General features: G+C 35.9%; 1 long non-coding RNA gene across 1 annotated transcript; it reads left to right on the top strand.

Annotated features, from left to right (window-relative positions):
• The first annotated feature begins 3394 nt into the window (after window positions 1-3394).
• On the top strand, window positions 3395-5949 carry LOC130414616 (uncharacterized). Its single transcript, XR_008905629.1, has 3 exons — window positions 3395-3528; window positions 5320-5480; window positions 5623-5949. It is a non-coding gene; the product is annotated as an uncharacterized LOC130414616 (long non-coding RNA).
• The last annotated feature ends 51 nt before the right edge of the window (window positions 5950-6000 follow it).

Raw genomic sequence — 6000 nt, 5'->3', positions numbered from 1 at the left:
TGTATTTATTTAACAAACTGTGGTTTTGGTCAGAAAATTAACTATTTGGCTAATTGTGTGATGTAGGTGTGTTGCTGTGTTAAGAGTTTAGAAAAAGTATTTTAAGAATTGGCAAACGCATCTTAGCAATTGAAAAAACCCAAGTTACCCAAGGAATCCAACTTGTTTTTTTACAAACCATGAAAGTTCACCCTAGTTTCAATGCAAGATAAGCCCAAAGAACAACATACCGTGTCTCTTATTAATAGTGACTATTTTTAAGTGACAGTTCAACCGAAAATAAAAAATAATTTCAAACCTGTTTGACTTTCTTTCTTCTCACAAAAGAAGATATTTAGAGAATGTTGTTAACTTGCATCCATTCAGTTGCAATGGTTTTGTGTCCATAAATAGAAATGCTGTTCAGGACCGAAGTAAATATAGTTTTCAAGTTGTGAATCCGCATCGTGCTGCTGTATACATGAACGCGTTATCTCATTTTGTTCACCGTCGTCTTGTCCAGCTTGATTTGTTAATTTTTGCACAGCAAAGTTTTTGTCTGTCAAGTCGTGTTAAGTTGTTAAATACGGAGGATGACAAATACACGGCCTTTACCATTGACGACTATTTTCAGTGTAGAGTACATGCAATCAAATTTCATGCCAATTTACTTGTTTTACACAACCTAATTTGTGAAAACTTTTAACAAACAAATTTGGTCTTATTTGATAAAATCTTACACCTGTGATTATTATGTTCTGTAATAATAAAACTAACAATCCGTGACATTATACATAATAAGCCATAAATTAAACAAGACAACTGAGTCATGTTTATAGCCAAAAAGCTGTATAATTCTAAAAACGTCACTACTTTATTACTTAAGATGGCTTTATATAATGCATATGTAACCGAGTGGTAAAGCAAGCAGCAGCCTGAGACCTTTTAAATACATTTAGAGAAAATCTAACCAAGTTTTTCTAACTCCTTGACTACGCCACCCCACAGTGTGGGGAATCAGCCCAAATTAGGGCACAATTAGACAAGGAGGAGGAGAAAGGGGAGGAAGAGGAATCAACAGAGGAATCAACAGAGGAAGAGATGGAGGTCATGCTGGAGGTAGAGGTAGAGGAAGAGGTAGAGGTAGAGGAAGACAAGAAGGTGCACAAAGATGACCGAATCTGACAAATAAGAACCGCGCAACACTGGTTGACTACGTTGTCAACCACGGCCTGACGCTGAGGGAGGCTGGGCTGCGAGTACAGCCAAATCTAAGCCGATACACAGTGGCAAGTGTGATAAGAACATATCAACTGGAAAATAGGTATTGTAAAAATATCATCATATCAAAAACATCTGCACGGTTTCAGTAACTTCTTACAGTACTGTATCCTATGCACTATCAGCACTTCTGTTACCTTTTCCTGTAAAATTACTCTACAATTGTATACTGGTTTTTTTTCTACATAGGATTTAGGGTCAAGAACGACAAGGGGGAAGGCGAGCGTAAAGGGTCCTGGGACATGTCCTAGATTAATTGACGAGTTAATAATGTTACAAATTGGCTCAATTGCAACAGGTAGTAGCTCTTTTAATAAGGTAGTTGGAATGGGGTCTAATAAGCATGTTGTCGGTTTGGATGTTGCAATAAGTTGAAATCTTCCTGACTTACAGGAAAAAAACACTTTTCTTTTTGGGTGATGGTCGATACTAATTCTTCAGACACACTTGGAGGTTTGGTTTTAGCTATGTTGTCTTGTATTTTTTCGATTTTCTCTGCAAAAAATGTCATGAATTCATTTCTACCAAGGTGCGGCGGAATAGCCAGGTCAGGTGAAGTCTGTTTGTTTGTTAATTTAGCAATTGTACTAAATAAAAACCCTGGATTGTTTTATTATTTTCTATGAGGTTACGGAGGTGCTCGGCTTTTGCTGCTTTTAGTGCCTTTTTGTAGCAGTTTGCACTCTCTTTCCATGCAATTTTAAAGACCTCTAATTGGGTTTGTTTCCATTCGCGCTACAGTTTACGGGTTTCTCTTTTTAGGGCGTGAGTGGTGCTATTGTACCATGCTGCTATGATCTTTTCATTCATCTTTTTTGACTTCATAGGTGCGACCGCTTCTAATGTATTAGAGAAAATAGTGCCCACGTTGCTGGTCATGTCGTCGAGCGATTCTATATTTGTTGGCAAGGTTATTAAAGGAGTCAGATCTGGCAGGTTCCTTACGAAACTATCTTTAGTAGTTGAGGTGATTGTTCTACCCTGTCGATAACGAGATTTCTGCAGTGCGCAGTGAACATGTTATATGATGGTGATCGGAAACATTGTTGCTTTGAGGTATAATATCGATATTGGTTAGATCCGCTCCGTGAGATAGAATCAAATCTAGTGTATGATTACGTCGATGAGTAGGTCTATTGATGTATTGCGTTACACCAAAAGAGTGTAGTAGCTCTTTAAACGCCACTGCTAATGGATTGTTAGTACTATCTAAGTGGATATTAAAATCTCCGACAATCAGTTTATCAACGTTAACCAAAAGGTCCGATAAGAAGTCTGCGAACTCTATCAGAAAATTTGTGTAAGGCCCAGGGGGTCTATACACAGTAGCCAATGTAAGAGAAAGCAATGGTTTTTTACTTTTGTTTGGAACAATTATCTTTAATGCAAGCACCTCAAATTATTTAAAAGTACGCTTTGTTCTCTGAGTTACGGTGAATATACGTTTTGTGTTACCATGTGTTACCATGTTGTCCCATTAAATATATATGCTTTAAGAAAAGAGTAGCCTATGTGATTTGACCCTAATACTATACCCTCAACATGCATGCAACGTGGATCTATCACTATCAACAGTTTTGCTCAAAACTTTTGACATACAAACATACCTGTTTTACGAGTTTGTATCTTTACCATGTGAAAGTCAAGATTTTTTTTACATATCTTCAGTTGATCTCCTTTTGTATGGTTTCAACATTTGAGTTTAGTCATTACAAAGTTGTCAGGCTTACACTTACGGATTTTAGAAGTTGTTTTGTGAATATTTACAAATTACATGTGCCTTTTGTTTAGAGTATTTTGATGTGATGTGTCAGTTACGTTTCATTGCATGTTTTACTAAACCTACCGATTATCAGCATTTCAACCGCTAGCCAGTAAATGTAGGACAGCTTTTACATTTTCTGACATAATCTACAGAAAGTGATAACATCATACATTGTAAGGTTACCAAATTTATTTTATTATGCAACGTTTCTCATTTGAACTTTTTCATAATGTTTTCATTAGTATTTTTCATCTTTGTTTACCTAGAGGGGAGACACGGGGGCGGAGTAAGTTACAAAGAAACCGAACATGTGTAGAGCTGTCAAAACGGCTCCCCACGAGTTTGACAAATCAAACCATACACACAAGACACAAAGCCACAACTTGACTGAGATCACAAAACTTTCTTGCAGGATTTAGGCCAATGTATCTGAGGTTTTCTTCCATGCATTTTCTTTTCTTCTGCTTGCTGCGACTGGGTGGTCTCCGGGTTGCTGATTGCTGGTAAGTTTATGCCTGGTTGGTCTTCCTCTGGGGTTCTGATACGCTGTGGGCTGTGGTGCTTCTGTATTGGCATCTGAATGTTACTATGATTTTCTTTCAACAATAAACTTTGATCATTTTATTATAACTTCACTTCGTCTCCTGCCTGCACTTCTTCCCCACTGACATCCAAGTCTGCAGGATAGTTAGATTTATCCGTTTTGGCGTATGAACAAGATGGAACACAACTACGGTATAATTTTCGATCAATAACAAGATATTATAATCTATCAGATCTATCTTACCAAATAATGACATCTGATTTATCAATATTGTAAAATCTTTAGTAAACTTTGTCTTTTGAAAAACTGAGTTTGGCATTTGCATGGAATTGCCCATAAAGGGCAGACAAAAGAATGTTTGCCGTATATTCAACTCGGTACGTCCCAAGGAGTCTAAAGAAATAATTCTACTGTTTAGGCCATAGGATTCAAAACAATGAACAGGTCAAAACATAAGAATAAGATTTTTGTACAAAATCAAAGAACTACTTAAAACAAAGGTCATATGAATAAATCTAATTAAAAACTGCAAAGAAGTTACCATGCAACTAATAACCCCAAAGAAGCTGTAAAGTAGGTAATAAAAGTTGATAAAAATGTATAAAGACGTTATGAAAAAGTTGACATGAGAAACGTTACATAATAAAATAAATACAAGTCCGTAACATTACAATGCATGTGTTATCACTTGCTGTAGATTATGTCAGAAAAAAAGGTGTCCTACATTTACTGGCTAGCTGTTAAAACACTGGTTTCATACATTAGGTCTAGTAAAACATAAAGCTAACAAACGTAACTGACACATCACATCAAAATACTTCAAACAAAAAGCACATGTCATATATATGCACAAAACCGTGACCAACGCCTGACAAATTTGTACTGACTAAAGGCAAATGTTGAAACACACAAAAGACTTAACAAACTCGTAAAACAGGTATGTTTGTAGGTCAAAGGTGATGTATAGTGATAGATCCACGTTGCATGCATGTTGAGGGTATAATATTAGCAACCAATCACATTGGCTTCTCTTTTCTTAAAGCATATCTATTTTATGGGACAACATGGTAACACAAAATGTATATTAATACTTACCATTACAATATTCTAAATCCCTAATCCTACCCAAACAACTACCTTACTAACTATTTAAAAGCAACAAATAAGGAGTTAACTATGCAAAAGACGAAGTTAATAGTTAACTAAAACCGAGAAGTGGACCTTAAAATAAAGTGAAACCAAAGCGAAGGTCACAGATGTGAAAACAGAAGTGTTTAATGCACACCTAGGCATGTATTACCGTGCTTATATCATGGTTTTGCCACAATTCATAAGGTTAAAACTGTCCTTGAATTTGGAAAGACACTGTGAGTATCTATGCAAACTGACTTGAACTACATGTGTAATAAACCTTTTAAGGCACACCACTTGTCATCCATTAAGAACCCAGTATGGAGACAGACTATGGTATAATATTATATAATATTAATAACTTTTTCTTCTTACATGTGACCGCCCCAGGTTAACTGTTGTATAATCATTAAAGAATTTAGCATTGGCGCCAATTATTAATGACAATTATTAATAATTAAGATTTTTTACTTGACACTTTTTATTAATTAGTTTGACATGACTGAATCAGGAGGTGGTGGTGCCATCATTTACAACTGGCATTTTCTCTGGCAAGGTATGATATTGCTAACTATACTTTTAAGGAACATAATCATTGTGAGAATTTCTTCCTTTACAGGTCATTTCTAATAAATAATGCGCACTGGAATAACGTGTTGTCACTTTTTCTACAAAGCCAACAGTCAGTCACCAAACTAATGATCACACAGGATCGGAATGTTATGGAGATCACCATCTGTGCCAGACGTCATGGAGATCACCCCAGCTACGAGAATCTATGTTTGTACATGGAATGTTTATGTATTTTTTTTATCTTGTTTATGCAATTACCTTTCCTGTTTCATAAGTGTTTGAGCAATACTTGACATTATTATTTATTATCTTTATTTATTCGATTTTATTATAATTTTTTTGCACAAAGGACTCGCCTGTGATGAAACAGATCCTGCTCACTGTCTGATTGGAGTACCGAACCCACCTTGCTGGGAAAGTTCACCTACCACAGGTCACAAGAATGAACGAGGATGATTATTGACTAATAATAATAAAGATAATATCTTGTTGTTCATTCTCTCCTTTGCTTACTCCAGCCTTAATCCTAGTAGAATGGCCTTGTAAACTAACGGTATGTTTAGCGGGTTGACAAAGTTTTAAAACTGTATGCTCTCATACTTGTAAGTTGATTTGGATAAAAGTGTCTGCTAAATTAATAAGTGTACATGTAAATGATGCCTTGTTGGCTTAACAATGCGGGAACTATTTATTGACAACATTTTCTATGATGGTGGCAATGATAAGG

Source organism: Triplophysa dalaica, chromosome 2 (assembly GCF_015846415.1).
Source record: "Triplophysa dalaica isolate WHDGS20190420 chromosome 2, ASM1584641v1, whole genome shotgun sequence".
NCBI classification, from domain to species: Eukaryota; Metazoa; Chordata; class Actinopteri; order Cypriniformes; family Nemacheilidae; genus Triplophysa; species Triplophysa dalaica.
Note: the sequence above shows the minus strand (reverse complement) of the source record. Positions and strands in the feature narration are given on the sequence as shown.